The sequence below is a fragment of the Mus musculus genome, chromosome 2 (assembly GCF_000001635.26).
Source record: "Mus musculus strain C57BL/6J chromosome 2, GRCm38.p6 C57BL/6J".
Classification (NCBI taxonomy): domain Eukaryota; kingdom Metazoa; phylum Chordata; class Mammalia; order Rodentia; family Muridae; genus Mus; species Mus musculus.
The window spans coordinates 43,708,549-43,729,890 of record NC_000068.7 but is presented as its reverse complement, the minus strand read 5'-3'; the positions used below and the strand labels follow the sequence as shown (position 1 = coordinate 43,729,890).

General features: G+C 41.9%; 1 long non-coding RNA gene across 3 annotated transcripts; it reads left to right on the top strand.

The window, feature by feature from the left end:
- The first annotated feature begins 448 nt into the window (after window positions 1–448).
- On the top strand, window positions 449–19,681 carry Gm30374. Of its 3 annotated transcripts, XR_866181.1 has the most exons (6): window positions 449–1,452; window positions 1,551–1,627; window positions 1,768–1,938; window positions 3,958–4,114; window positions 15,547–15,889; window positions 18,626–19,681. It is a non-coding gene; the product is annotated as a predicted gene, 30374 (long non-coding RNA). The 3 variants fall into 3 exon arrangements; XR_374335.2 differs by having other exon boundaries at window positions 449–1,627; XR_374333.2 differs by lacking the exons at window positions 449–1,452; window positions 1,551–1,627 and having other exon boundaries at window positions 1,718–1,938.
- The last annotated feature ends 1,661 nt before the right edge of the window (window positions 19,682–21,342 follow it).

Sequence of the window (21,342 nt, the reverse complement as noted above, 5' to 3'; positions counted from 1 at the left end):
TGGAAATCAGTTTGGCAGTTTCTCATTATATTGGGAATAGTTCGATCTCAAGACACAGCTTATACAACTTATATATCCAAAGGATGCCTCTACCATACTACAGGGACACCTGCTCAACTTTGTTCATAGTAGCTTTATTTGTAATAGGCAGAAACTAGAAACAGCCCATATATCCCTCAATTGAAGAATGGATAAGGAAAGTGTGGTCCATTTACACAATGAAATACTACACTCAGCTATTAAAACAAGAGCATCATGAAATTGGCAGGCAAATGGATGGAACTAGAAAATATCCTGAGTGAGGTAACTAAGACCCAAAAGGACATGCATGGTACATACTCACTTGTAAGTGGACATTAGCCATAGGTCCAGGATATCCATGCTACAATCCACAGACCTAAAGATGCTGAATAACAAGGAGGGCCCAAGGGAGGATGCTTGAATCTCACTCAAAAAAAGGGAAATCACAGAAATAATTTAAAAGAGAGACTTGTTTCTTTAAAAGAAATGAGAATGACTAAGACATGGGGAAAATATTAGTATCAACTCCAAACTGCTAGGCTTGTGAAATATAATGATGCATTTTTTCTCTATAATAATAATAATAATAATAATAATGAGGAGGAGGATTGTGGTGCAGATAAGGCAAATGGGTTAATAAAATGTTAAATTTGTTTTCTGTGTATACAATAAGTCTCCACATATATAGCATGTGTTGGTGGGCATGTGAGTGCATGTGCACATGTATATGCCTGCATTTCTAAGCCTAATGCCTGCACTCTTCCACTGTTAGGCTCTACTCTCTCTTTTGAGACAGGGTCTCTCCTGCTTCGCCTCCCTGGCTGACCAGTGATCGGAGTAAGGCACCTGTTGATCTCTCCTTGCTCCAAGCAGGTTACATGTGTGGGCCCTCGTGCTTGGCTTTTTTCCCCTGGTACCAGAGATCAGAACTTAGGTCTCCATGCTTAGGGGACAGGCATACTGACTGAACCATCTCTCTTGCCCTTGTAATCACATTTAAAATATGCATGCACAAAGATATCATGAAATATTCTCCCCAAACTATGTCATTGCTAATCAATTGTGTATCTATACATATGTAATCTAGCTAAGATGTAGCTGTTTGCTTTAGCTCAAATGACTCAGCTAAGCAGATTTTTATGATTGCGTAGAGGAATGAGTCTGATCCATCATATGTTGGACTTGGGGAAAGGCCCATAGAGATTGAGAATGGTAGAATGTCCCATGAATCCTCAGTGAGATGGTTTTAACCTCTGCATTACACTGCTAACCGTCTGCTCTTTCCGTCTGTGAGACGTTGCTCTGGGACAGCTTTCAAGAATTTTCTATGGGCAACAAGCCTTGGAGGACGTAAGCATCTTACTGGGCAGCAGAGGAGAAGTTTCTTCACCTCTCAGGAGGAAGAAGTTCCTGCCGTCCATCGCATTAGAGGTTTGCGTGGCAGCTTTACCTTCATACACTATTAAAGGTTTGCAATTTCAAGTTTCTCAACTGCTCACAGAAATTTACCATTAAAACAGTTTTCCTAGGCCTCTATTCCAGGTGTCTTCAGAGGAATAGTGAACAAGGGAAGCAGACGTGAACGTAAGATACTAAGTATCTTAACGTAAGTAAGCTACTCTGGATGGTGGGGGTGGGGATGAACTGGGGGGGGGGGGCGGGGCGGGACTGGGGGGGCGGGGCGGGGCTTTGACTTCCTTCCTCTCCTGACAGTGAAACCTCTGGCTCTAATCCTTTACATTCCAGGTCCTCACAGTCTGAACCTTGCTCATGTATTCACTTCATCACGTCAGTCACAGGGCAGTAATCTTTTCTCCTTCATTTCTGCCTCGGGTCACTTTGCTGTGCTACTGTTTTATTTCCTGACGACACCTGGGTACCTAGATACCAAGCAACACTGATGCTTATCAACAAAGGGTGTGTATTTTGGGGAAGTACAAAAGGTTCAGAGAAGGTTCCACTTCTAAAAAACATTTCTACTTGAGTTTGTCATCGACAAGCTGAATGAAACGTGCGCGTTAGTGTGACCCTGGGTTTGCATGGCTTACTTCTCATTGGTCCGATAGGAACCTGGTCAGAGGAGTTTGAGTGCACTGAAGTTTTTCAGGGTTTGCTCTACCACTTCCTTCTTTCTGGGGATTTTATTTTGCTCCCTCTCTTCTCTTTTTCTCCTGTTTTGATGTGCAAGGCCAGCTAAGTCCTCCATGCATTTCCGGAAAACTAAAACTCCATATCTAAGCCTGTTGAACCTCTTGTCACACAAGCATTTGAAAGAACGATACTTAAGGGAAATAGAAAATGACACTTTTCCCCTCATCGTTTGAAGACGAAATGATCCAGCCCCCTTCAATTCTACCAAGAGATTCCCAGCTCATTTTCCCTAGCACGAGCTTTAAAGTGTAAAAAAAAAAAAAAAAAAAAAAACCTCATCAAACATCTTTCCCTCTGAGACAATGTCATCAGAGTTCAAAGGATGCAACAGCCCTGCAAACTGCTGTCTTGTTCCAGCGATAAGGGCTTGGCTTTCATTTTACGTTTGATTCCAAGAAAATCAAATCTGTTTTTATGTACACTATGACTATAACTAAATCAGGAAATTAGGAGAAATAATCTATTTTTTGCAGCCAGCTTGGGGGGGGGGGTGTCTTTTTTTTCATCTTGCCTTGCCTCTTCAACTTGGTTGTATTTCACTCTCTGGCAGGCTTGAATATTCAAAATGAAAACATACTTTTGCCTCCATGTAATGAAGAAAACCACTGCAGCTCTGGGAAATAACACTGTCTCCTTTCTGTAGTGAGCTCTTTTAAAACCTTCGCTGGCTAAGAAATGGAGAGCAATTCTTACTTGTTTGTACAACTCTCCTCAAATCTAGCCAAAACTGCACCAAAATGAGCAGAATTTACACACACTGAAATCCGAGTGCCACTGACCTACTGAATTAGGATTCTGTGGACTCAATATTTCAAGAAGACATCCTTGGATCAGCAGTTTTCATCGTAGCATATGTGACTCCATTAGCTGTACGAGGTAGACTTTAACCCAGTCAAAGGTATTCTTCGGGTTTTAAGCACTGAATTGCATACATTGAAGCTCGCTGACCATCGTAGGAAAGTTCACTAATGGTCAGTCAAGCATGAAAATTCCATGGATTCTTTTATTTCCTCCAAAGTAAAGTATGGACTGGTTGTCAATAGTTTTTCATGTTAAAATACTGTTTGTCGCATGAAATTCAAGAAGAACGAAGACCAAAGTGTGGACACTTTACCCTTTCTTAGAAATGGGAACAAAACACCCATAGAAGGAGTTACAGAGACAAAATTTGGAGCTGTGACGAAAGGATGGACCATCTAGTGACTGCCATATGCAGGGATCCATCCCATAATCAGCTTCCAAATGCTAACACCATTGCATACACTAGCAAGATTTCGCTGAAAGGACCCAGTTATAGCTCTCTCTTGTGAGACTATGCCGGGGCCTAGCAAACACAGAAGTGGATGATCACAGTCAGCTATTGGATGGGTCACACGGCCCCTAATGGAGGAGCTAGAGAAATTACCCAAGGAGCTATAGGGAACTGCAACCCTATAGGTGGAACAACAATATGAACTAACCAGTACCTGGGAGCTCTTGTCTTTAGCTGCATATGTATCAAAAGATGGCCTAGTCGGCCATCACTGCAAAGAGAGGCCCATTGGACTTGCAAACTTTATATGCCCCAGTACAGGGGAACGCCAGGGCCAAAAAGGGGGAGTGGGTGGGTAGGGGATTGGGGGGGTGGGTATGGGGGACCTTTGGGATAGCATTGAAAATGTAAATGAGGAAAATACCTAATTAAAAAAAATAAAAATTAAAAAAAATTACTGTTTGTCTGCTTTTTGGGTTTTGGTTTTGTTTGTTTGTTTGTGTTTTTGCCATGGGACACCATTCCTGAAAAAGATGGAGGGAAGACTGAATGGGACTTGAGATGCCTGAGGTTTTGATCCGTGGTCCTTCGGCCCTGTTGCAGAATTCTTGTCCAGTGGTGAGGCAGAGAATCATGGACAGAGCACATGATGGTGCGCAGCTACTCACATCCTGGTCTGGTGACTGGCAGGTAAGGAAGAATGGAACTAAAGATAGACTTTGTCTTTGAAATCACCAAGTTCATGGCCATGACACAGTAGCTGTGTGTTACTTTCTCCACGTCCCCAAGGTCCAGCATCTCTCAGATCCTCAAATCTGAATCTTGAAATTGAAGGCAAATACTGATTTTGAAGTAAACTGAAGCTACAGGACTATCTTTAAACCTGGGAATAAAGACATTCATAAAGCTGATGTGCTGACAATAATTTCATACTGGATCAAAGATTTTCTAGATGCTTAACTTCAAATATCTTATTCTCATAGTTGGAAACATTTATTCTATGAGCGTCCTAATGAAATATCACTGGGTACAGCTATAGGGAAGAAACTTGGCTCTTCCCCACTCTAGCATGCCTGCCTTTCCTGATAAATTATATTAAAAACCCTCAGGTAGTTACAGGTGGGACCACACAGGGAGGTCAGTTTAGACAACCGCAGGAGTCACTTCTGTTGTGACACCCATTACTCTCCTTCCTTTCAGCCCCCCGTAAGGAATCAGATATTTGTAACATTGTACCACACACATTAAAAATACGAAAGGAAAACTAACTCTAAAAACACTACAGGGTTCTGGACTCCATCAGAATCTCCACCTAGGTGTTCCAGGGTGGCCACGGCATTGCAGTGTATTTTATAAGAAGGGTGTCATCAGTAAACAGTTACAGATGACGTATAAAAGGCAAGCTGCTCTTGTGTGTGGTGTTTTCAATTCTCCCTCCCATCCTCCTTATCAGAGATTAATTAGACTGACAGGATTATTTCACAGTGATCCTATCATTTGCTTTCAGCAAATATTCCTTGAGAACTTGCCACCTGTCAAGCCATACTTTATCTGAGCTTCTATCTTTGTAATCGGTGGCTTTTATTTGCCCTCTGGAGGCCGGCACACACACAGGGGTTCCCTCAGCTGCTCCATACCTCTGTACTCTGCATTTCTCCTGTCCAGTGTCCAGAGCCTGCACTGATAATGACTCTCCCCATTCACCCCCTTATTCACTGTGTGAATCTCAGGCTGTCTCCTCCTCCTCCTCCTCCTCCTCCTCCTCCTCCTCCTCCTCTTCTTCTTCCTCCTCTTCTCCCTTCTCCTTCTCCTCCTCTCCCTTATACTCCTCCTTTTCCTTCTCCTCCTCCTCTCCCTTCTCCTCCTCTTCCTCTTTTCCCTCCTCCTCCTCTTTCTCCTCTTTTTTCTTTTTCTCTTCCTCTTCCTCCTCCTTCTCTTCTTTCTTCTCCTCCTCCTCTTCCTCTTCTACTTCCTCATCTTCTTTACCTCTTCTTTCCATGGTCTATATCACTTCATTCATTTTTCTCTCTCTTTATTTCACCTTTTCAGTCTGCTGTTACAGTGTGTCCGCAGCCCCTTTGAGCCCATGTGAAGTATATAGCTCAGTTCCGGTTTTGAGTTGTCCAAACGAAATAATGATTTAAAGCTCAATTTTAAAAGAACAGAGAACATTGAAGAATAGCAGCCCAGATTGCTTCAGTGATATTTAGTGGGTGCCAAGTGTAGACAGACTTGTAGACAAGTTCAAGGAAAGCATGCGAGGCTGCTCCAGCTATTATCTAATGAAGGTAGGATTCTATGTCTTGTACAAAAGAAAATCCAAAGTACCAGGGGATTTGACATATGTGCAAGGTTGTGTGTGTGTGTGTGTGTGTGTGTGTGTGTGTGTGTGTGTGTGTGTAAAGAGAAATATAAACTTGGGCTATGGCAAACATTGACAGAGTGAACTTTGGGACTCAGAATTGCAAAGATTTAGTTAGCTAGGAACCTGTCATCTTGTCCCTCGTGGTCTCAAAATGGTTGCCATGCTTCCTGCTTTCATGTATGAGCCCCTCACCAAATACCAGGCACATAAGCCAAAAAACTTTTTCAAATGTCCCACAGTGACAATTTTGCTTTTGTCTTTGGAGCCCTAACATGTGACACTTCTAGATGGGCCCATCGAAAAGCTCAAAAGAAAACACAGATCTTGTTATATAAGAAGATGGGATAATGATGAGGTCATTGTCTGGGAGTGCCCAGAATAAAAGATTAGGTAAGATTTAACCTTCCTGATGCATTAATGAGCTTACATTCCTCTTAAATAATGTAATTGTTTTATGCTACAGATCAGAAAATCCACAAATATTACAAAAAAAATCTATTGTCAACCACAGGCAACCAAAACGTGCATAATTAATGAGAACCTAACTCTGCTTGTCTAGTGTATGCAAATCTATTCATATAGACATGTAGGTGTATCGATATGTGTGCACGAAGTCACACACACACAGCTTGTGGAAGTGAAGCCAAGTGCTTCATTGGAAGGGGGTGTGGCTCAAGGCTGTTCCAGTCACTAGATCTTCATTGTTAACAGTAGTGTGTGCCAATCTATGTTGACAAGCCCTTCTAGTGCATAAGTTGCAGGTACCTTCACGGTGCCACCTAATACTTCAGGGACGTAGCCCCAGAGTTACACTTGAGACTACAGAGCTGATATCCAGTGGTGAGAAAGACGAACACGTGAAGTCATACCAGAGTTCTTCAGAACAGGGAGCTGCAGGGAGGTGCCGCCACAGTGCAGGCCTTCTGTCCCCCTAACTCCAAGCTCTGTCTGCTCTCATCTCTTAGACTTAACTGTATGGCTTTATAGATTATCTGCAGTCTCCGAACCCTCCCTCTGTTTCATTGATTTCTTGATTTCTAGAACAAAATCCTTCAAAGATAAGAAAGATCGGATGCAAACGTTAATGCATCTGGGAAATCGAGGAATGATGCCTATCGGGAGACTAAAGAAATGTCCCAGCAGCGAAATATGCAAATCCACCAGAACAGCCATGCTCCAGTCAGTTTTCTTTGTGATTTGGCGCCACCTTGTGGCCATTACAAGAATCAGCGTAAATACTAATGATGGGACCTCTCTGGGGTTTTAACTAACTAGAATGTCCTACGTTGAGGCAGCAGTTCTCAAAAGCCTCAGTCATGTGGCCCCGTAGATTATTGGCTATCCTAGCTCGGCTAGATTGGCCAAATATGGTGATGTTTGCCTGGGAAAAGCACAGGTAGATATTGCCCTTACGCAGCAGCTAAGCCTAATCAACAGTGTAGGTGAGCAGGTAGTACCAGCAGCTGACCATTCTCCAGACTCATGGACGGGACACACACAAGACCATGATCTTTTGAAGTCACTCTTCTTGCATCATACTGTCCCGAAATTAAGGGGAGTTTAAGTTGAGTGATCACAGGTTAAGCAAATGTTACCAGGATAAATTACTACTACTACTGCTACTACTACTACTACTACTATTACTAGCTTTCAAGCTTTAAGACGAATTAGTGACCATGGATGGACATGTGTGTTGTTTGTCTGCCAATGTTTCCGTGTGTAATTCCATTAACTCTTGTGTAAGATCAGTGCCATCTCTCAATGGCTTTGAAGTTGTCCCCAGTTATGGTCAATACTTGCTCCTTAGTGCTGTGACGTTCAGGGATGTGGTTGTGCGGAAGGATTGGGAGCAAGAGGGTTAAGTCACCAACCCTAATCTTATGGGCTATTGGGAGAGGATTGCGACTTAATAGATGGGACTTGATAAAAAACACAAAACAAAACAAAAACAAAAACAAAAAAACAAAACATAACAGTGGTTTGTTTGGGACATGGCCTTTGTGGCTTTTTGCCTCTGTGGGCACTTTCAAGAACTGGATATTTGGACATTTACTCCCCAAGAATCCGTGTGTCTGCTTGAGATTTCATTTAAATCACCCCTCCATCCATCTAGCCACGGGGCCATCCAGAGCAGGCACGCTGCCAGGGGTGTGTTCCCTTCAAGAGAGATATTTTTTCCCCCAGGGTAGGTTTGGTGAAGTATTGGAGATCTTGAACTGTGTCACAGAAAGCAAAATGGAAACCGAACAGCAATAACAGAGCCAGGGTCACCTGCACTCCAAGCTGCGGAAGGAACCGATGTTTCAATGAGGTGACCCAGGTCCTGCGGAGAGGAGTTGCTATGTGAACAAATAGAATTGTGCTGGGGTTCATAGTTTGTTTGGAAACTTTTGATTAATAACACAGTTTGAGTGATTTTACTTTGTCTTTTGTCCAGGGTTCTGAAAATATTGCAGTGGATTTGGAAAATAAGTGTGTGTGGGGGGGGGGGGGGGGGGCATGAAGCATTTATTTTTCCAGGTCTGTGATGGCCTCTTATCCATCCAGGCATCCAGGCACAGAAAGGCCAAAACATTTTGATATATTTTTGCCAAGGTCTTCTTCAGCTGTTTTCTGGCCCCATCAGTTCCTGCCAGTGCTCAACTTAGGACAGAGGGTGTTCCCTTTTACAGAGAGAAGCTTAGCAAAGAGACACTGGCAAATCAAAAGTTGAGTACCAGGAAGTGGAAACAAGAACCCTGGAATCCATTAGCTTGGTGAATGGAGCAAATTCAACCAGAAAATGAAGATGTACCAAACAAATCTCTCCTTAACTTAAGCCAGAAGTCAGAATGGAATTAAACACGAGACTGCATTTGAAAATGATAGACTGAGCACCCATGGATTAGAGAGACAGCCAACCTCCCCCGTCCCCCAAGCTCTGAGAATCTTCCTTCACACTGAGGTATGATGCTTTATAGAAATACTGACTAATGCTCTAGTATTGGGTCATAAGCTAATTTTACTACCCTTCCTTTATTGAGAAACTTGGAAAGAAATCCCCTGGCTTGACCTCATCTGTGTGCACTTATAAGTGGCTGGAGACCACCCTGTCACTGGAGGGTGCTTCATAGTCACTGTGTCTACTGTACCTTGTTAGAACTCTGTCCTCATACCCGTGCCGTTCTGTAGAACCTGAGTGCCTTTCTCCTTTTCACTTATTCTAGAGTCTAGCTCCTTTGCATCGCAATCTTCTTTGCCATGTGGTCCTGAACCCCTAATAGCATTGCCAGAAGAAAGATGGTTTAATATTCAAGAAATGGAAGTGCTTTCAGGCCTCAATCTGTCAGCAGCAAATACACTGGATGTATTTATGAAGTTTCCAATGGCAGATCTGTTTTGCTTTTAGCATTTGAGTCATTCACTGAAACTGGATGCAAAGGCGAGCTTGTACACCTTGGAGCGTGTGATCATGTTCTCAGCTTGATACAAAGGTCAGAGAAGAAAGAAATCTGAGGTTCTCTACTGATGAAAGAATGAATTGTTATTACATGATACTGAGATCGCATTTTTTTTTTTTTTTTTGCAGTGCTGGGGAGTGAGCCAGGGCCTTGTGCACACTAGGCAAGCATTATGATGCTAAGCTACCGCCCAGGCCAAATGTTTCATCCTAAAACAAAATAATTATGTCATTTGTTTGTTGTGTGAATTCAATACTTACACCCTTCTAGTAGTCATTGGGAAAAGTGCAACTCAGTCTGTAGTTCAGACTTAGGTCACAGTGTCATAGGCTCCAAACAGTCCTGGAGAGAATGTGTTTTAGCCACCAGAGTTCTTTTCTTCCCCCCCAAGCAAATTATCACACCATAAGTTTCCATTTTCCCCAGTGTCGTTTCTGCTGTAATAATGGCTTGAGGATTTAAATCCTGTGATGTTATTGTGACTTCAAAGCCTTAAAACTGCGATTGAATGAGGCAGCTCATCTGTCATTATTCAAATACGAAGCAATTATGATGAAATAAAGATAAAATTCCATTGAGAAATCCTCCAATCAATTTTCACTTATATTTAACCAGAAACATAAAACAATGCATAGAAGAGTAAGTTTAGGTAATAAAATTGAAGAATAAAAAGCACAAATTACAGATCTATAACTGGGGCATAGTGATGGCTTCAGGGCGTGTAAATAAAAGATGTCACCAATATTGAGTGCGAGTTTGTTTGCTTCCTTAAAGAAAAGACAAACAAAACCCTCAGCACAGAACAGAATCTACCCATACCTGGTCCAGCAGTGCTCAAACTTGCTACCCACTTGAAGTGGCTTATGGATAACTGCTCACACACCGTCACATGACAGCTATCTGAAAGACACTACAAGGAGCCTACCTGATGGCCGGTGTTCTCAGGAAGGAGAATGCTACATCGAAAGTTGAACTTGTCATGCTGACTGAGGGCTTTACATCTCCGCATGTATGCCAGCTCACTGTTTTATAACTTTTGATCCCTTAGAGCTAACTTGAGCATTTCCTCCTCAATCTGCATTTCACTACTCATTTAAATTAATCCAGTTGATCCAAAATGCCACCCAATGGAGCATTAAAGCTCAGAAAGCTGCTAGAAATAGGAGAGTAATATGTGACATCATGACATATAAGAATTTCATAAATATGACTTATATGCACTATTCTTCCATCTATTTGGCACAATTTTATCACAAACATTTCTCATTAATCACACTGCTTTCTCATGATGTCCAAGCTTAGATAAGTTCAATGCCGGGCTTTTATTTATGATGGCTTATTGTTTGTTTATATTTTCTTTACATAAATAATTTCAAATATAGAAAGAGCCAGCCTGAATGTGTGTTTTGGCTATCTGAGGCTTGCTACTCAGGATGAACGACGTAGGGTGAGGATGAACGATGTAGAGGTTGGGTGAGTTTGCTCCCAGAGGTGCACAGATGTTCTTGGAATGGCCGTGCCTGCTCCTGCTCTCTGTCGAACACTTAGTAGATGGGGGCTCCAGACACGAGTGAAGGTGAAAGCAGGGTGCAAAATTGCAATGGCAACACAAATTGGGAGTCCTCCCTTTTGCTAGGAGCACATTTACCAATCAGGTAAGCCTGCTGGAGGACATGAGGTTTACACTCAACAGAAGGGTCTCTTTAACAAGTAAAGGCTTAGGTGAGACTCGAAGAATGACTGGAGAATAACCTGGGGGCGGTGTCCTAGTGTAAGCAGGATGTTGTTAGTGTGACAAAACAAGAGAAGGTCTTTCGAAGCCTTGCTGAAAGGGCAGATGGGAGGGAAAAGTTGGTGGTTAAGTACGATGCTTCAGAGGGCATCCAAGCAGCTACGTCTTCTGTCCCCAGTTTCCTGGAAATGAGAAGAGTTGCCAAAGGGAACACACTGAACGTAATTGTCTTTTAAAGATACTGTAGCATGCTGTACAGTAAAGAGCCTAAAGGATGGACAAACATCCATAGAAGAATTGCACAAGATGCACCTTAACAGATCCAAATGATGCCAAGAGCCCCACGCTCTGCTGGGTGGGCCAGCCCATCAGCTCTTCATCTGTTTTGAAATGAACTATAATTTCAACAACGCTAATGGAGAAACATGAATCAAAATTTGTCTATGTGAGATAAAAAAAAAAACAACTCAAGTGTAATAATTGGCTGACTTGGGTTCTTGAAGGAAAGGTTCTGTTAACAAGTGGTTATATGTACTATGTGTTAGATGGCGGGTAGACAATGGGGTGCAAACTGAAAGAACGGCAAAGAGAGGCAAGCTTCGTTTAAGGGGTGGAGAAGACAGTGGGTTCAGTTTTATTTTATTTTTTTGTTCTCTTTTTAAATTTATCTTTTATTGATTGTTTTATTTATTTACATTTCAAATGTTATCCTCCTTCCTGGTTTCCCCTCTGCAAACCCCCTATCCCATCTCCATTCTCTTGCTTCTATAAGGGGGGGGGGCTCCCTCACCTGCCCACCCACTCCTGCCTCACTGCCCTAGCATTCCCATACTTTGGGGCATCGAGTCTCCACAGGACAAATGGCCTCTCTGTCCATTGATGTCCAACAAGGCCATCCGTCGCTATACAAGCACCTGGAGCCATGGGTGGCTCCTTGTGTACTCTCTGGTTGGTGGTTTAGTCCCTGGGAGCTCTGTGAACAAGTGCAGAATGTTATGGAAGCGAAACTCCTCTGTAGATCTGCGCAGGGAGGAGGTGAGTAGCATCCCAGATCAAGTCCGAAGAGTTACTGGGAGACAGGGGTCTGAAGGCAGGCGCGTTAAAAGTAGGATGCGGTGGTGCGCTGAAATCAGCACACATTTTAGTTTTCCAAATCTTTGCTATAGAATGAGAATATTACCCTTAATTCAACTTGGAGGAGGCTCCAGGCACTGTGTTAAAGGGACCTACTCAAAATACACAGCAGAGCGTAAGAAATGATTTTAATAATGAGTGGCTTTCTGTACTTCATGATCAAGGGGAGGACTCCTTTTATTAGCGAAATCAGACACATTAGGCTCAAGAGGATTTGATCTTTCTTTCTTTCTTTCTTTCTTTCTTTCTTTCTTTCTTTCTTTCTTTCTTTCTTTCATTCATTTGTTCTTTTTCCCTTTGACAAGCCCTTTAACTTCTTTAGTGTTACAACAACACTAATAGATGGTGGCAATATGGCCTCTCTTGCTGGGTTTCTGAAAGGCTTGAATAATAAAGTGGGCTGAAGGCCTACTGAATTGAAGAGTTAACGCCTGATGCTGGATGGAACCAAAAATCGTCCATTGTGTGGCAGAACTAACACATCAGTTTTAAAGGTTTTATTTTTCTCCTCCTATAGACTACCACTTGTGTGTGAGTACTAAATGGCACAAATCCTTTTGCCAAATTAACATAAAAGTAATTTTGTTAATGCCAATTTCATGTATAGCGCGACACTGGATGTCTCCCAGAAGCAACACACGATGCAAACTCCTGCCCTGGCTTCAAAGAGTCAAGCAATAGGAGTCCTGCAAAAGTGGAGCAGCAAATAACGATAAAAGGCTTTTTGTGAGCATGAGAAATGTTTTCTAAGGGATGGGGAAAAGAATGGTGGACCACCTCTCTCTCCACGAGGATGTGCATGTGGCAGCTTAGAGTGATCACTGCTCTCCTGTTTGCCTGGAGCACTTAGGGTGTAAGATTCTTTCTTTATTAAGCCATTGCTCATACAGAAAGGGGTTAAGAGCCAGCCATGTACTGCTACAGCCTGCCTTTGAGTTTCAACTCCATCAGTAGCTGAAGCTTACCCCTGGACACATCGCGTATGCTCTGGAACTCCGGCTGTGAAGTGAGATTTTTATTACCTGTCACACAGCATCGGTTCATGGTGTAAAGGATGACGGCCCTTACATGGTTTCTGACCTACAACAAGACTCAACAGAGAGAGAGCAGTTGGCTGGCGTGCTAAATAAAAATAATCTCTCTGCTGCACACACATTTTATAAACAGTGAATTAAGGGTTCACCGTGTAGTCATGGGTTGGATAATATTTTGTGGTTAAAATAAAAGATTGGCTAGTATTGCTTTCAGATAATTTTGGGAAAATATGAATCCTCCTAAAAAATGATCCAAATGACCATGCATTTATTTGTTTGTTTATTTGTTTAATTTTCCCAATCTGACACTGCTTTTTAAACGAGGGGTTCTGTCAGATACTATGTACAGACATGGGATCTAATCAACTTTTTAAGGTCTAAAGGGCTGTAAAGCAACCAGTATCTTGGGAAGAAAACTTGGGAACTTTTACTTTCTTCTGTGTGACTTTTCATTTTAATTGTTGCAAAGACTTAGATACAAATCACAACGCTGGAAGAATCTGGGTTTGGCAGCTTACACTTGTAGTCTGAGCCCTACAGAGGCTGACGTTGGAGAAATCGGAGTTCAAGTTCAGACATAATGAGACTATGCTGGAAAAAAAGTTTAGGTTAATTAAAATAATATTAATACGCTAGTATTGTCTACTAGTAAACTGTGCATGGTTATTGCTTTAGATACCTGATGTGTCTTTAGTGCATTAGAGTATTAGGTCAGTTCTGTACTTATACCAAACAATGTACAATTACAGTATTGTCTGACCTTGAGATCAGGACTAAAATTTTAGTTTACATTAGTATTATAGCATTTGTTGATGTTGCTCTATTTTACATATTAAATTAGTACATTTGGTAATAATGAAATCTTTGTGACAACATATTTAATAAGTTAAGTGAGTTTTTTTTTTAATTGGAAACTTTATTTACTTACATTGTAAGTATCCTCTTTCTTGATTCCCATCCCAGAAACCCCCTATCCCATACCACCTCCTCCTGCTTCTATGAGGGTGTGCCCCCCACCCACCCACCCACTCCCTTCTCCCTGCCCTCTTGTTCCTCTATACTGGGGTATTGAGCCTTCATAGGACCAAGGGCCTCTTCTCCCATTGATGTCTGACAAGGCCATCCTCTGCTACATATACGGCTGGAGCCATGGGTCCTCCACATGTACTCGTTGGTTGGTGGTTTAGTCCCTGGGAGCTCTGCTTGGTTCATATTGTTGTTCTTCCTATAGGGTTGCCAACCCTTTCAGCTCATTAAGTGAGTTTTAAAAATCTATACCTATACTTTAAAATATTTCAAGGCTGTTTCTAAAAAGGTTCTTGCTTTGTGAACAAAAAGTTAGGTATACTGACCAAATGTTAGTTTTAAAGGTTTGTAAAAGAAAAGATCATAAATTGGATGGTTTGAGTCTCTTACATAATATGCATGCATATAGACCTGCACAAAGATTTGCGCGCGCGCGCACACACACACACACACACACACACACACAGACAGACACACTCTCTATCCCTTTAAAAGTATAAATAGGAAGAAGAGCATCTGGCTAAAGGTTACTGAGTGACTGTCACTGAATTGAGTGGATGACAACTGGCTTCCCAGAAGAGGTCTTAGCACCATTAGAAGTTTATCTGCAGATTGCTGGGACAGTTTATCAGGAATGCTAATTCCTTCCCAGAAGGAGGAGATGATTTAGAGGCTCTGTCTTAGGCCAGGTTAAGGGCAATTCGCCTCGTTCCCACATCTTTAATTATTAAAACTTCCAGACTCACACAAGAAATTGTATGCATTATTTCTAATTTTAATGGTTACTAAGGAACTAACTCTTTTCTTTAAGAACTGAAAAGCCAGGTCATGTTAGACTTTCAGCTACCCCAAATCTTCTACAGGTCCGCTCATCCACGAAGACCTCAAAGATTTCCTATTCTGAATGAGCACTTTCCAGAGATTTCTATGGATGTGTCATACACATTGAATGTCTATGTCTGTGTAATAGATGATGACTGAGCTGTGATATTTCCATATGAAGTGTGGACTTGTGATGACATGGCAGAAAAGACATGCTCACGGGCACCAGACTCCTTAGAGTAAAGTCAAGGCCATCAGAAAGCCCCAGGGACAGAGCAAGTTGCAAGGTCATTGTGTCCGTTTCCAGGTGGTTGCATCTAAGTTCTCAGGAGGCCTGTGCATACACCAAGTCATGGTTGGGGTAGGAAATGCTGTTCTACTCTACCTTCATTGCCTTGTAAAGATTTCGTCTCATTTTCCCGGTCACAGTCCTTTGCCTTTGCCCTGACTGCCTGCCTTCACCTCCAGAATGTTTAAAACATCACTTCCTCCAAGCATGTAGTGCTGAGGTTTGGTTTCTAAACCCTGCCAGTGATTTTTTTCTCTTTTTTTTTGCATGTGCCTTGAAGTCATGACCACTCCCCCAAGAGTTTATTATGAAGAAGAGACAAGCATCCCCCCATAAAAGACCTCACGTGAAAGACATAGTGAAGGACCACCTCATAGAGCGTTGTGGGCTGGACTCCAATTTGCAATACCTGCCTTTAAATTCTTCTGCAGCTCTCTGCACTCAATCCTTTATTATCGATGAACTCCAAAACAAATGTGGATGAAAGGTGGATGCTTGCCTTCCAAACAAAATCTGCCTTTGATGGGTGATGGGGAAGAAGCGATAGAAATGAAGGATTTCATGTGAAAAGCAATCTAATATTCTACAAGGCAGCTAAGGGATGCAAAAGGACAATCCAGGAGGTAAGTCATGGGTAATATATTGAACCTCAAAGTCATCCATATTTGAGCTGCAGAAGGTTCAAGTCTGTTGCTTTTCTAAGCAGTAGAGCCTTGGCAGGAGTATTTAAGAGACCTTGATATATCTTGCCCAGATTATCCAGTGATCCCAGCTTAATATAAACACCTTTAAAAGCTGAGACCATTCCCATCTATAGCCAGAGTTGTTGGAGCAATGATCTTCCAAAAACAATGTTGTTGGCACTGAAGTGTGTCAAGCTGCCGGGAGAAAGGTATTTGGAAAGTCTTTGGAACCTGGAAGTTCAGAAAGGCAATTCTCTCTAAAAATGAACCTCTTAGCACCCAAGAGAACTGTTGGACTTCATGCTGTAGAGCTGTGAGATACCTGTGCCATTTGCCATAGTAGCAGTAGAAGGCCAATACTTCATTTTTTTTCTAAAACTGAAAAAGTATTGTAACATAAATGCATAAATGATTTTCTTTTACATATTTTATTGCTCATTTTATTTATTTCAAATGTTATCCCCTTCCCAGTTTCCCCTCCAGAAACCCCCTATCCTATCCCCCCCACTCCCTGCCTCTATGAGGGTGCTCCCCTACCCACCTCAGTGTTCTAGTATTCCACTAAGCTGGGTGATAGAGCCTCCACAGGAGCAAGGTGCTCCCCTTCCATTCATGCCAGATAAGGCCATCCTCTGCTGCATGTGCAGGTAAAGCCATGAGTCCCTCCATGTGTACTCTGTGGTTGGTGGTTTAGTCCCTGAGAGCTTTAGCGGGTCTGGTTGGTTGATATTGTTATTTTTTCCTATAGGGTTGCAAACCCCTCAGCCCCTTCAGTCCTTGGCAACTCCTCCACTGGGGACCCCATGCTAAGTCCAATGGTTGGCTGCGTACATCTGCATCTTTATTGGCCAGGCTCTGGCAGAGTCTCTCAAGGGACAACTAGACCAGGAAGTCCAAGACTTTAAATTGGAAAGAGCTTGAGGAAATGTAAAGCTTATGGAATAGGTGGTGAGCTGTTAGCAGAAGCAAGTGTCAACCACGAAAGAGGAGAAAATCTGTAAGGAAGGAGCAGATGGAAGCTCTTGGGGAAGTTCTGTTCCAGGGGGTGAGGGATAGCATTTTTCTTCATCTTTTGCTATTTCTTATGGTGATTTTAAGATTCTTCCACATCTCTGACTCATGCAGGACATTAAAATATGTTCCAAATGCCTGTTGTTGCCATTGGTAGAGAGATTTAAATAAGGATTTGTCAAGCAAGCCTGTTAACCAAAGGTGTTAATGAGCACATGCAAAATGTGGTTTCTAAGCCAGAAGATCCTCAGCCATTAAACAGGTGACTGTGTGTGTTTGTGAGCACAACACACATTCAAGTGCACACTCATGTGTTTGTACCAGTGCACATGCATGTGTGTACCTATAGTGCTCAGAGGTCGATGTTGAGTGTCTTCTTCATTTCTATTCATCTGATTCTTTATGACAGGTTCTTTCACTGGACCAGAATCACACTGATTTGGGTTCCAGGAATTTACTTCTCTATCCTTTGCCAGAGGGAAGATTACAGGCTCATGCTGCCACCCTTAGCGTCTTATATGGTGTGGGTAAAACAAAGCCAAATCAGGTTTTCCATTCTTCTGAAGTAAATACTTTAATGAATGAGCATCTCCCCAGCCTGGAGTGACTGTTTAAAAGCAGTTATACTCTTTGGTATAGGAAATGGTGGGCTGCTAATAATGCTACTATTTCATTATTAACTATGTGATATTTAAATTTTATCATTTTTGATAAATTAAACAATAGTCCAGTGACGATTGGTAAGTTAGTAAAGGACTCTTGAATTAGAGGTTGGTTATGGGAGAAGGATTTTGTTTTAATGTTGTCTAAATGTATTTTGTGTGTGTGGGGGGGTCTGGATTAAAGATTTATGTAGAAAAAGTTACTATCACTCCTAATTTCTCATGTAAACATCATATGTAAAAATTACTGATCTATCAGGGGAAAGATGGTAAATTAAGAGGATAAAAAATAAAATCTGTCATCTGTGTCTCCTGGGAAAATGAACTATTGACTTGGCTGAGATAGGGCATCAAGGCTGTCTCGCATTCCCAGTGGAGAGGTGAGCTTTGAATAGTGCCACAAATCTCAAATGGCAGTATGCCGGTGTTAATACTGTGTTCTCTTCAAAGTTAGCATGCTTATATGCTATGATCAAGACCAGCATGTGACAGGGTTCTTATTTGCTGCTTGACAACCAATGGCTCGTTCTTTCTCTCAGTGTTAAATTTCTGACATCTCAAATGAGTGTTTAGTGCTCTCCTGGGGACTGTCCTATTTTCTGTCAGAAAAGAAGCAGGTTTTATGAAGACACCGAAGCAGCTCAATAAGATAATGACTAAAGAAGCTGCTTGCAATGTTGTCATTTCTACCGAGAGTGATGGCAGAACTACTGGGAACTGTGGGACCTCACTAAAGCATAGAGTATAGTACAGTTAAAAAAAAAAGTCAGAGGAAGAACTTGAAGGGACCCTAAGCTAAAGCTAAGTGTGTGTCCCTTAATGCCAGCATCTTGAAGAGGCATCAGCAGGAATCTCCAGGACCCAGTGAGCCCAAGCAAACTGGGCATCTTCAGTAGTGGAAATATTGAAGACTAACATCACTTTTATTTATTTATTTTTAATGTGTTTGGTTCAGGCAGTTTTCATGCGTTATTGTAAAACAGGGCTTTGTGGTTGATTCCAGGAGCAGCATCTACAGTACATTCTGGAAAATACTGTGATCCCACTCACTGTAACGCTGTCCAGCGTGACCACATTCAGCGTGGCGTAGGCTTTGCGCTTGAGAGGCAGCAAGACAATGGAGAGGAATTTGAATCCACATGGTTACATTCAACCTATGTCCTCAGCTCATCAAGAAGGCTTTCTGGGTCACACACACAGTTTACCCTCTTACTTTAGGGACTTTGGTCTGTACACAGAGTATTTGACAGTGCAAATGTCTGTATGGACGGCTTCCTCATACTCGGATGGCATTGCTTCCTCCCTGGCTCGTTCATCTCTTCCCGGAAAGACTTCCTGTGAAGCTGAGCCATCTGAAGAATTCCAGGAAAGGAGTGGCCTTCTTCATACACCCTGGGCTGGAATAAAAACTCTCCTTTTACCTGAATAAAGCTTAGTAAACACACTTTTATTCAATTTACTCTGATTCGGATTTAAATTCTGGTTTAGATTTAAAGATGCTGATGTATATTTCTAGATATTCTCTTCACGCAAGGAATCAATTTGTCTTTAATTTATGCTCATATTTTGTATTGGATGTAGAGAATCACAGCATGTTCAAAACTTGCAAACATAGTGTTTTTAGTGATGGACTAATTACATTAATATTTCCTAGTTATGCCTTGCAATGATTCTCATTTTCTATTAATGTAAGAACTATTTGGAAAAGCTTGCCCAAACTATTTCCTGTGACTATGTTTATATTCCACTCCTTTAAGAGACTCAGTGTGAGTCGTGTACCTGACTCCACACTTCTGCGCTGTGGCTCATCTGATTCATCAAGCAATAGAGTCCACTTCCACTTTCCTGGTTCTGAACAACATGTAGGGCTTGACCTGAGCCAATTGCAGATAGATATGTGTGTGGAGCCATTCCAATATTTAGCCTGCCGTTGAAATGGGATGGAACCTTAGAACACATCCTAAACTATGATGTAAGCATAGATGAACCCGGTAGTTGAGATCCGTCAAATTTCAGAACTGAAGAACTATCAGCAAATAAATAAATTCCTTCACCTCTATCACTGAATGTTAGCGTTATCCTTCATGCAAAAAAAATGGAAATACCTATTTAAGAGAAATGTCTAAATATTCATTTGTTGTATTGGTAAAACAATAACAAACCTGGAAAACTATTCTCAGTTATGTATAGGGGAGTTAAACCATATTTGCTCTATGTCCTCATAGTGTATGTTGGGGATTTAAAGAAAGAAAGATAAAAAAATCAGAGATATCCCTCACTCCCACTGTTGGGAGTCCCACAAGAACACCAAGATTCATCACCATAATGTATATGACGAGGACTGAGCTCATACCCATCCTTCTACTGGGTTGTCTGGTCCTGCCTTGATATGAGGGTTTGTGCTGGTCTCACTGTATCTTGCTAGTCTATGTTCAGTGGGTATCCCTGGGAGTCCTGGTATTTTATCTAAAGGGAAAAAGAAGAGGAAAGGGAAAGTGAGAGGAGGACTGGGAGGAGTAGAAGGAGGGGAAACTGACAACTTGTGAAAGCTGGGCCCCATCCTCATTACGCCTGAAAAAGCATGTTTGAGAGAATGCCAATGAATTTATCCATCAGTGAGTACCAATGTCCCGCTACTGCTGTTGGCTTGAAACCAACACTCACAGAACCATCATTCCAAGTCAGCAATGTGAGACGAATGAACATCTTAGAGACAGACTGGAAGCAAAGTACTTACTTCAGGGGTACTTAGAATTTTTTTTTAAATAAACAATGGAAGAGCAAATAAAGTCCTGGGGAAAGTAGTTGGAGAACATTGCTAGTTGGATCGCTATGTCAAAAAAAGGAGGACATTTGCTACTGATTAGAAACAAGCCGGGGTGAAGAAAGTATCCGAAACTGCTGTTGGTACAGAGGAACAGGAAGAGCAGTGTCCCAGGGAGATGAAGAGGCTCAGAAACTGCCCATCCCTACAGCCTGGTTTTTCTTACTAGTAGTTGTTGCCAGAAAAGATTTGCATATTACAGACAAGTAGGTTGGTTGCATAATTTACGATGTGTAAATAGTGTTATAATAAATACTGATGTGCAAGAGCTTCCCTGATATATTGACTAGAGGTCTTTTGAGTAAATACCCAGAAGCAGGTTCTCTTTCCCTTGTGGTTTCTAGATTTATATAGTCACCTAAAGTCATGCGTGCGTGTATGGCATCCAAGGAGATTTAGTAGTGCTCAGGGAGTCAGGAGACTATCATAAGGGGATGAATGGGTAGAGATAGGCATGGAGTTGTGTTGTCTTTATTTTCTTTTCTGGTTTGTTTGTTTTTCAAGACAGGGTTTCTCTGTGTAGCCCTGGCTATCTTGGTCACTCTGTAAACCAGGTTGCCCTTGAACTCAGAAATCTGCCTGCCTCTGCCTCCCAAGTGCTGGGATTAAAGGTGTGTGCCACCACTGCCCGGCTGGAATTGTGTTTTGAAAACACATTTTCTTTTATGAAAATGGTCTTATGTGACATGGTAGCATGAACAATAAATATATATTGACACAGGGAAGACATTTGAATATGAACACTTATCCCTGACAGAACTTAAGAGCTAGGCAAAGGCTGATGAAAGTTAATAGTATTGCATGTATCTCAGGTCCAGCAAGAGACATGTCTAGATGAGAAAAGGGGCAACTTTGCAAAGTTATTCAAGAACAAATGCAAAATTAAGAAATATTCC